At 34.8% G+C, this 11,422-nt stretch overlaps 1 pseudogene; it reads right to left on the reverse strand.

Moving 5' to 3' along the window:
- Nucleotides 1-8,304: 8,304 nt before the first annotated feature.
- On the reverse strand, nucleotides 8,305-10,973 carry LOC149564245 (U-box domain-containing protein 33-like; annotated as a pseudogene).
- Nucleotides 10,974-11,422: the final 449 nt, after the last annotated feature.

Here is an 11,422-nt window from a genome sequence, read left to right on the forward strand (position 1 = left end):
TTATATTTTTAAGATCTTGCATCGGGCGAGCTAGTTGAAGCCTAACTAGGAGTAAGACTAGTAATAGTAAATTAATACTTGTAGGGATGGATTGAGAAAGATAACTAAAGGTCATGGCTATATTGTTCGAGGTGTTGTGAGGTGTGGATTTTGGGTAGGAGTTAGTGAATTCCTTTGATTGAGATTGAATCAAGAAACCAATAATTAGTCTTAAACCTTAGTAACTAGGTTCTGTCTACAGTGGGTCTTATATGGACATAGTGTGGGGCCGAAACCATAAAAATATCAAGGTTATTCCAAAATGGTATCTGAATGCTAGATTAGTTCTAGGGATCATTTGTCAAGTTTTTTATTAGCTTTTGGAAAGGTGTGTCTGGAGGCATAATTGAGTCTTAAGGCTACTATCCTAGAATATAGGAATCTAAGAGATTGGTAAGAAAAGTAAGGTAAGAATGTGCAAGAAGACCCTAAAAAGGGATAAAATAGTAGAGAATGGAGTCCTATGTCCTTGTAAAGTACTTGGCATGGAAATTTGGAGGTGTGTGCATAGAACATACCCAAGTGAGTTCTAGGTGTTTGATTGGGTCTCAACTTGGTAGAGAGGTCTTAGATAGGAGAAGGAAATTGAGTTGATTCTCCTTAAAAGTGGAGTTATAGAAAGAAGCCCAAGGGCTTAGAGTGAAGTCTTAGTAAATATTCTTAGTGACTCAATTTGAAATATCTCCCTATCATTTCTCTTCTTTTAATTCTTTATTAGGACTTTCTTCTTTAATAGAAAAAAATCCAATTTTATCATTTCAATCATAACTTTCTAGGAAAATTTACCATCTTAAAATAAAATTCATCATCTTCATTAGGAAAGAGGCAATATTTTGTAATCTTAGAATTATAAGGTTTTAAAGGTTTTGTCTTCTTTACTCTCTTGGGACATGCATATGAAAAATGAGAAAATTCTTTGTATGTTTGGCAAGAAAAAGCTTTCCTACCTTCAATTTCCCTCTTTATGAGTAATGCATGGCCTTCATCAATCTTCTTGTCTTCGTCAAGCTTAGTTTTACATTCTCTACCACAATTTCCACTTATGCTCCCACTTCTTTTTAATATAGCTTTGTCTTTATGTATAGTAGTTCTAAAAGTAGTCTCTATTTTGGTTACTCATTATTTCTACTTCAATCTCCATTCAAAAAGTTTCAACATTCCAAGTAGTGACTCTTTGTTAATGTTATGTGTAACAAGAATAATTTATTCAATTGATAATACCTTGTTCTCATAATTAGTTGTCAAAGCCTTCAAATTATTGTAGATAATATAATATTCAGTATGAACTCCATCACAAATCTTTTTGCAAAAAGAGGGGTAAAAATTTATTAAGACAGAAAGGAATACAACAAGGAGTTCGATCCTGAGCAACAAGATCATCAAATTCTTGCACCATCTCAAAGGACAATTGCCCCCTATCCCTAATATTCCAACCCAGATCATGACTAGAAGCCCATTTGGCTAAACAATCAGCAGGTCTATTCCATTCTCGCAGAATATACTTGAACCTAATGAACTGAAAAGAGGAAGAGAAGAAAAGAATCTGCTTAACAACAGTGGCCAGTTGCCAACTAACATCCTCAAGCTCTTGCGAAGAAAGTATGTTCACCACCACCTAGGAATCAGACTCACAAATAATCTTACTCCATCCCCTCAAGCGACATTGTTCCATAGCATATAAAATAGCCTGAGCTTCCATGAGATTGTTAGTATAATCACCCTTATGAATTGAGAAGAAAAATTTAACATTCCCAGAACTACAACGAGCCACTCTGCCAATACCAGCCGGACCAGGATTCCCACGAGAAGAACCATCAGTGTTAATTTTCAGAACTCCACAGGGAGGAGGAGTCCAGTGCCCATCCCGGTTAACCCGACCCTTCCTCTGATGGTGAAGCTGCCTAGACATAGAAGGAAACCTATGAGCCGCAACCCCATCCTGCAGATGAAAATTGAGGCGATTATAGATAGCAAGATCAACCGGATCCATACCCCCATCAAGCTCACACTTCACAAGAATAGTTTCCTGGAGAGAATGTGATATTTTCCACCAAAGATGCAAAACACCAAGCCGAACATCTTGGAATATGCGACGATTCCTCTCCAACCAGATATGCCAAAGCATGAAAGATGAGCCAGCAATTCAAGCAGCATGGAGAGAAGAAGACTTGGAGGGACCACTACCCAAGCGAGCTCAGAACTCAGGCAAAGAGGAAGCATGCCGACAAGAGCAACCCCAAGCGCTCCACCAAAGGTGCCATATCTGAGTAGAATAGGAGCAATGAAAGAACAGATGGGAGACAGACTCCTCTCCATTACCACACAAAACAAAATAAGAGGGGCCCTAAAATCCACGTTTACAAAGATTATCCCAGGTAAGACAACGGTTGTGAGCCACTAGCCACATGAAAAAATTGCACTTGGACCAAGAAACTTTATTCTAGACTTGCTTCCACCAAGGGACCTCAGCATCCCCAAATAATTGTCTAGTTATCTCCTGATACCCAGCAGAGACATGATATTTACCAGACAAGGTACCACCCCAAGCCAATACATCTGGACCAAGCAAAGAGGAACACTCTCTAGAGGCTAGAATTTGAGAAAGCTCCTGACGATCCATGTCTGTACCTCCAGGAGGCCAATCAGAGGAATGCTTCCATCTATAACCAACAACAGGTCCCAATTGATAAGGAGTCTTGTAATGAGCCACTTTATCCCATCCAACGGCCAGAAAAGAGTCACAAAGAGGCTGAAGATGAGGGTATATGGATAAAATGGAAGGGAATCCATCCCAAGCATCAGACCAAAACAAAGCCTGAGAACCTCCTTTACATATCTAGAACAGACCCCTCTTCACCAACATCGCACCTGTCTTCAAAGTATGCCAAACCATTGAGCCACAACCTTCAAGAGGAAGTGCAGAAACAGAGCAAGGATCAGCACCATGAAAATATTTATGAGTGATAATACGAGCCCAAAGTTGATGTTGTCCAGAGCACCATCGACAATAAAGTTTAGTAGCCAAAGCTTGTCTACTCAATAGAGCAGAACGAAGACCAAGACCGCCCTCCTTTTTAGGCCTACAAATAGTTGCCCAATTAACCAAGCTCCATTTAGTACTATGCAAATTACCACTCCAAAGGAATTGTCGAGAAAGAGCATCAAACTCCTTGAGAAAGTAAATAGGTACAGCATGAACCATGCTTCTATAAGTAGGAAGAGCTTGGATAACAACTTGAAGAAGAGTAACCCGGGCAGCAGTAGAAAGCCATCTATGGGTCCAATGATTTACCTTATCTTGAAGCTTGGTAATCAAATTTTGCGTGGAAAAATCTCAATTATCTTACCAAAATATCCTCTAATTGATTCATCTTCCTACATCTTAGCACTATCAAACACATCTTTTCAATTAAGAAGCTTAGATTTCTTTATAGATACTTCATGTTCAAAAGACTTTGCAACTTAATCCAAATTTTATCTGCAAGTTGTAAGATTTTTACCTCAATATATTTTGATTCTAGAATCTAGATGATAGAAATTCTTTTCTGGCATACACGTTGTACATGAATAGATCTTTTCCAGGTCTTGAGTACACAAATCAAACACTATTTCATTTATCACTTTTGTGTTTTCCCTTGTGAACATCCAATAGTCAACTCCCATGCATAAGAAGCGAGTCCACATTTCCTCATTCTGATTGTCATAGTTCTCTCCATCAAATTTTGGACTTTCCTTCTTAAATATTGCCATGGATCTACTTAAGTTGTTAAAATTTATCTTCAAGTATCCAAGCCTCTAATACCAATTATTAGAAAGTAAAGTCCAACAACACAATGCAAGGGTGGTGAATTAGTTATTTCCTTAAACATGTTAAATTACTTTTATCAAATTTGAAACATATAACCAATATATACAACAACCTTAAGATAACAACCATGCATAATAACCCAAGATTTTCTAGCTAGTTCCAAATCCTTTATCAGAGGGAAAACGCCAGTGACAATGATGCCTACAAGATGATGTCCTAATATAAAAGTTCCTTATGAAGGATAAGACTTTAGCTGGAGACAATTACATGTAGTCCCTTTCCAGAGATTTTGAATCCCCACTATAAGATTCCAACCCTAATAAGAGATGCTTCAACCCTCTTATAAGATGATAAGAAGTCACCTTCAAAGCCACTATCCAAATTTCTTCAAAACTATCTTGACATAAAAAAATTCAAGACAATATATCCAAGAGTGAATTGACTAATATAAGAACTTATCTTACCAATACAATTCCTTTGAATTTCGCAACACATCATCGACATCATTCTATGCTCTGATCAAAATGAATTTGCATTTAAAGCTCGCATAAATATATAATTAAATAATGAGCCAATTATAACCAAGGAAAATATCAGTCCTTTGTACCAACTCCTAAGATAATTAATCGAGTCAGCCTTAAGGCTTGCCCAATGTACAATGAATACTATACAACCTGAAAAAGATATTAAATTATATATGTTACATTACAAATATAACTTCCAAAAATGATATAACCAAAGGTAGACCTATAGAGAATAACTCAAAAGTTATCATTCACAAGTCTTCACAAAATTCTCACTAATTATGTTACCTCAAACCTATCACCACAAATATGTCTTCAACCAAAATCCAATCCATGTGAACAAGCTTTAAGCTCACTAAATAGATACAACTCAATTAACAATACATTGTTCCCTACACACTGTCCTGCAATAAGTCTTTTGTAAAACTATCATAAGTAACTAAAAACTTCATATTACTTTCCACAAACATAAGAACATCATAAATAGATATCTAACAACACTGCTAATCTTTTAGAGTACAATTTTGCATTCTCTGACCATGTTGACAGAAACTCTTTCTACAACTCTGATTGTTCCATCCAAAAAAATGATGTGTTTACCAAAAACAAGACAAACCAATTCATGAATAGAACCCATGGCACTCAATTATCTCTCCAAAAATACCAACAAATTCCTCAAAAGTATAGTTTCAGCATTCATGCGAACAATTCGACCACAAATATTCTTTACAAAGAAAGAAACTATCCACATAAGCTTTTCTTCGTCGTGGGTTCCATGCTAGCACATATACTAATAAATTTATTTTAAAACTAAAAATTTCGATCATTATAAAAGTTAATTTGAACATGTCCATTCTCTTGTCATGTCGCTATAGCTGGTCTTCTCAAATTTTCTATACATGAAATTCTGCGAGGGTTATGGAAAAATATTGAATCCTTTCAGTTGCCTTTCCTCCTCACAATTTGTTCTTTCATGAACGCTCCTATCGTGAGCAATTTGCAAAAAGATCTTCATACAAATGGCTTCATAGAGGATGACTCTACATCATTTTAGGCACTCTAGCAACTTCTACTCCGAGGCAAAAGAACTTCAATGCACAAATTTCACCAATGTAGAATATAAATGGCGCAACTTAATCTGTGACATACAATCAAAGGGAATAGATATTTGAGCAGTTACAAGATTGTAATGTATTACACCAATAAACAAAGCCATCACAATAAAATATAACCAATATAATGATAAAATCAATCAGTTGTACACCAAGAGTTCTCATGTATTTTTCCATGTATGAAAAAAGACGAAATTAGTTTAAATTTTAGAAGATTTGACAATTCAAATTAGATCCACTTCTAATATGATATCAATTGATGACATCTATGAAACTAATTTCATTTTAAATTTACATCAATATTTTTTGTGATGTAATAAATTGAATGAATTGAGCCAAGAGCTTACAATATAATGAGGTCTTGGGTTTGAGTCTACTAGAGCTTAACACAGAATAATAATTAATCTTGACAAATAATAGTAAAATAATAAATAATCTAAGCTTTGGTCCATTACCTCTCAAAAAATAAGAATAAATTGAATGTATTAAAATGTACATTTTTAAAACAAAGATTAATTTTTGTACTAAATGTTTGCAATATAGATCAATACAAATATAGAAAAATTAATAAGTTTATAATTATTTAGAATAGTGAATATTTAAAGAAAATAGCCTTTCAACTTATGTTTATCAACTCTTTATGGCAATTGTGATGTTCCCAAAAAAAAAAAGTAGGAAAAAGAATACAATAGATGCTCAAGTAATCCTACCTTAAGAAAAATTAAAAGATATAATATTCACATATGAAATAAGTTATTCAAATAACCAGAGTAATGACGATTTCAAATACAATTAATAAATATAATTGTTGCTCATTGATTCTATAAACGAAAAAATTAATTCAACATTGTCATTATTTAGGGTACCACTAAATGTCACACATTAAGGATGAAAGTTAAGCTTGGAAAACATAAGTCAACTCTAACTATTTAACACATTTAGCCTAGAAATCAAACCTTAGAATGTTATGTTTAAGTCATTTGTATTAGTTGGAGCAACATTGTGACATTGTAACAAAATAAATATATTTTTTGATGAATAGTCATTTTTTATAAATAATAAAGTTACATATTCACAAAAAAGCCGCAAGCCCAAACTTAGCAACTAAAAAACATTTAAAGCCCTCAGATGGTAAGAGTACAGTCACCCCAAGAAGGAGGATCACAATCTTCAGAACCCCATACATCAATAGGATTAGTGGGTGGCTTCATCAGCATCATCAATAAAATCTAAGTCACAGGATTCGGCGAATCCCAAGCATGAGATTCAAATTTTGCCGAATATTAATTTTTTCTAAAACATTCGATGAAATTCAGTAGTGTTCGCCGGCAAAAATTGGAATGCTAAAAACGAACAAAGGTTTTTGCAGACCTACAAAGATACTGAGGCGACTTTTGTCTGTAAGGATTTCTCACATTTGCCCATTGCAAAAATTCTTGCAACTCTATTTGACCAGTGTGGCTACCTGGCGCATATGGCTCACATTCTTATATACTCTTAAGGTTCATTAAGAAATCTATTTTGTATATTTTGCACATTTTGCACCTAAGAGAAGTGCAATAGCATGTCGCCTGCCTCAACATATAGGAGAGTGGATTGCAGAGCCCCTAAGATTAAGTCTCAATTAAAAGAAGTAATGGCAAACGAACCAGCAACATAGGAACCAAGGCAACAATACCCACTGAAATCTAGCGTATTTATTTAGCTCATTGTAAGTTTAATAATTTCTTTTAAAAAAATTGACAGAGATGCACGGGCAAAATTTTAGCTCCTGAAAACTCTCGTCTGCAAATTTTCGCTTTTTTTCCTTTGCCGTCTCTAGCGCCTTTCATCAAATGTCTTTTTAAAGTTTATTTCATTTCATTGTAACGTCTTTGATAAATTTATTTTATAATTTATTTCATTGTAATGTAAATGTCTTGTTTATTATATTTTTGATGGTCATTGTTAAATTTATTTAATGTAATAATGTCTTTGATAAATTTATTTTATAATTTATTTCATTGTAATGTAAATGTCTTTGTTTATTTTGTTTTTGATGGTCATTGTTAAATTTATTTAATGTAATAATGTATGCTATCAAATTTCTGGATTTGATTGTGTATAATTTTTTTACATCAACGTTTCGGATCATACTATATGATCCATCATCAGGATGCTAGAGAGAAAAGAGAACATGAAAAAATAGAATGCAGATCCAACCAGCTGAAAAAATATAATTGTGTATAATTTTGTAATAATGTATTGTAATTTATGAATGAATTATTTGTTATATTAAATTTATTGAGTACAAATAAAATAATGTTCATTAATCGTAGGATTATTTCATTGTAATATAATAATTCATATATATTTTATGTATTCATTTTAAATGAAGTTTTTGTTTTATTAAATTTATAAAGTATAAATTAAAAGTTTTTATAGTATTATTATATAATTTTTTAAGTTATTGATTCTTGAGATTTTAAAAATAATCAATCATTTGATATATATTTAAATAATCTATTAATGTGAAATAAAATTTTTGACATAGCCAAATGTACTCAGGGTGTCACTTGTGGGTGACCCCCCCCCACCCCAACGAACGACCTCGCCCCAGAAACTTATTTATGCGTCTTTCTTGATATATTACATATATTTAAAAATAATTAATATTATATAAGGCGAAACTTGAATTCGAATTCGAACCTTGTGACTTAGAATAAAATTATATTTTAGGGGACTTTCCTTTAAGTACTCTCAGCTTCGGCATGCTTTCATCAGATTTGAAATAAAATTACTTAGAACCATATGGCTTAGAATGTTTTAAGAGAGACAGGTTCTATCTTGCCACTGTCGGATGGCTGACCTTAGCAAGGAACGGCCAATCGCCTGCCGACGGATCCAGAATCTGATCCAATCTCTCACATTTCAGAGCATTTTCAACCTCTTCAACCAGTAGCGGCACAGCCAGTTTCCCGGTGAGCAGCTGAAGAATGATGATTCCCAGGCTGTAAACATCGGATTTCGTAGAATATTTGCCGGTCGCGAAGTACTCTGTATCCATGTAACAGAGAGTGCCTTTTGGCTCCGACTCAGTGTGTAAATCACGGGACAGAGGACGAGCTTATCTTGCTCACACAATTCTCATCAAGGAGTATATTTTGGGGTTTCAAATCGCGGTGGACGATTGGATCGGGTGTAAAACTGTGCAGATACTGCAAAGCGGAGCATACTTGGGCGGCGATGCGAAATCTGGCGTACCAGGGAAGAGGCCGACGGGTTCTTCTGGAGCTTAGATGATCCGCCAGGCACCCGTTGGACATATACTCATACAATATACATCCTCCTTCGAAACAGGCCCCCACAACTCTCACCAAATGTGGGTGCCGTGCTTCTCGTAGAATATTGATCTGCAAATACAAGTTTGTGAGGAACTTAACTACAATTTATTAATATTTATTCTTATTAGAGATGGGCAAGTTAGTCTAGATGTTTCACCTATGTGAACATTACCAATCAGTGCTAAGTGTTCCATTCATTCTCACGATAGATAGATTCATGTGACACTATTTATGAAACATGGGTCAATAAGGTTGAGTCTTCCCATTGCGAATCAGATGAATCACCATCAATCTTGAATGTTGTAATCTCTGAATCATTCCCTTCTTCTGATAAGGAAGATGTGCTATCTCTTTTCACCCAATCCAAGTTTGGTGGCAATGAAACTGATCTGTTATTATTCTCCGTGTCGGAACATAGCCACCAAAGCACACAAAGGACAGTCCAAACTCTTAATCTCCTTCTTCGACACTCCATGAAATTAGCAAACATCCACCAAAACATATCACACACTAAGGATGAAATTAAGTTTGGAAAAAAAAAAACTCAACTTTGACTATTTAGCACTTTTGACCTAGAAATGAAGTTTAGCATATGATGCTTAAGTCATCTTCAAAAAAAGGTAATGACTGTAAGCTTCCACATATTTGAAAAAGATACATGAATTATACTGCAATCATTAATTTTTCTGCACTGACCATCAACTGGCGGACAACCTGGCCTACGAAAGAGAAGTTCATCTTTACAAACAATTGAGACGTCACACGACTTCATGGCATGCTTTAAGACATATTCTGCTTTGCCTCATGTTGACATCCATATCCTCCTGTAAAATTATCTTTTAAAAAAGCTTACAACCATAAAGAAAAGAAATTTAATCATCAACTACCTCGATTTCCTATTATTCATACAGTTTCTTATTTCTATTTTTAAATTCTATGAAGTAGAAAATTTGGTAATCATTGAAGAATGGTGTGAATACTAAAGAAACACACAATCTAATTCAAAAATAAACAAACAAGAAATACGTCCAACCTAATTTAAAATAAACAAATAAGAAATATGTCTTCCTTCATCCATCTCCACCACTAGTGCATGTTTTTGATGTGATGAAAAGATTTATGTGGTATCCGAGTAGAGGTCATCGGTTCTGTCCCTCAAGCCCTTTCACCCTTTGCCTGCTTAGGCCTGGATTATGAAAATAGTATGTAGTAGGTGCAAACCCCACATGTTAAATGGTTGTATCCCTCTACTGATGTGAGTGTTTATGCTGATTCTCATTCTCACTTTTGTCGTTGTGCCTCTTTTTAGTAGTCGGTTTAGTTGTTTGTTGGAGAGTAATTTTTGGTTTAAAAGTTTGAGTCCTATTAAGCTTCTTGTAACAAATAAGAAATATGAAAATATGGGAGACGAGAATAATGTGCAAGATTAGTAAGTTTTGTACCTAGATATGGCACTACCCGCTAAAGTTGTGCCCATGACAAGCTTCCTTACGTTCTTCTCTGAGATCACTTCAACGATCCCTTTGGCAACATCATCCTTCTCCACAAACAAAGGAACTGCTCTGACCTGTTGCACAGTGCATCAAAGCTCTAAATATTTTTCATAAAACTGGGAATTCTGCACCGCTTTTAATGCCATTTTTCTTTATATAGATACTCCAACTGCAATTGAATCACTGTTTACCCTTAAGCTGTTATATGATTTTGATCAACGAAGAATGACTCAAGATATTAAACCCTGATAAAAACTAATTATTTTGCAAGGGGAGGCGGAAAATGAACCTGCGCTTTTGTGCAAATATCCAAGTATTTCTTTATGCAAGTGTTGAGCTCCTCCTCTTTAACCTTTTGATGGGCTTTAACAACATCATCGCTTACTTGATTTGAAGGAAGTTTGTCCACTGGAAGGCCACAAAAGCCCAATTTTTAAAATTAAAAAAGACAGGTTTGCCCAATAAATAGTCAAATATTGATGATTTAAGCACTTACGTGGTGTTGGTATTCGGCGAAGTGGAAGTTGGACATGAACAAGTATGATTAGGGCTTCTTCTCCTTCTTTGTTACTCATGTCTTGCAGCGCCCATTTAACAGCACTCATACTCCCAGCCGTGTCTTTACCCACGGCGACATATATTTCTTCCGGAGGAGGATTTATGATTTCTTCCATTTTTGCCATCTTACAGAGCCACCCTTAAACATACTACATTAAGTAGAAATTAAACTTTTCACAAATAAATCAATTTTGACTAATTAATACTTTTTAGTTTAGAAATCAACCCTAGCCATCGTAGACATTAAAGAGATATTCAAAGAAAACAGAAAACAAAAAAGTCTGATTTGCAGGAAGTTTAGAGTAATCGGCAATTATAAGAATGTCTGGATTGCACCTGTTATTTCGGTCGGTTTGATGGTTGCCAAAGATGACATAACAATTCAGGGATTGTCTTTCTAAGGAAGATTCCTAGATTTCTTGGCTCCAACGCAACTTATGACTTTTGAGAAATTTCGTTTTAAAAATGATAAACGTTAGAATTTACCTGGATGGGTGTTATTGATGCCTGGCATTTTTCTCATCATTTTGGCCTTTTCAACACCTACATCACAGTCGAATGATTT

The sequence above is a fragment of the Cupressus sempervirens genome, chromosome 4, assembly GCF_028749045.1.
Source record: "Cupressus sempervirens isolate cs-2001-9-10 chromosome 4, ASM2874904v1, whole genome shotgun sequence".
Classification (NCBI taxonomy): domain Eukaryota; kingdom Viridiplantae; phylum Streptophyta; class Pinopsida; order Cupressales; family Cupressaceae; genus Cupressus; species Cupressus sempervirens.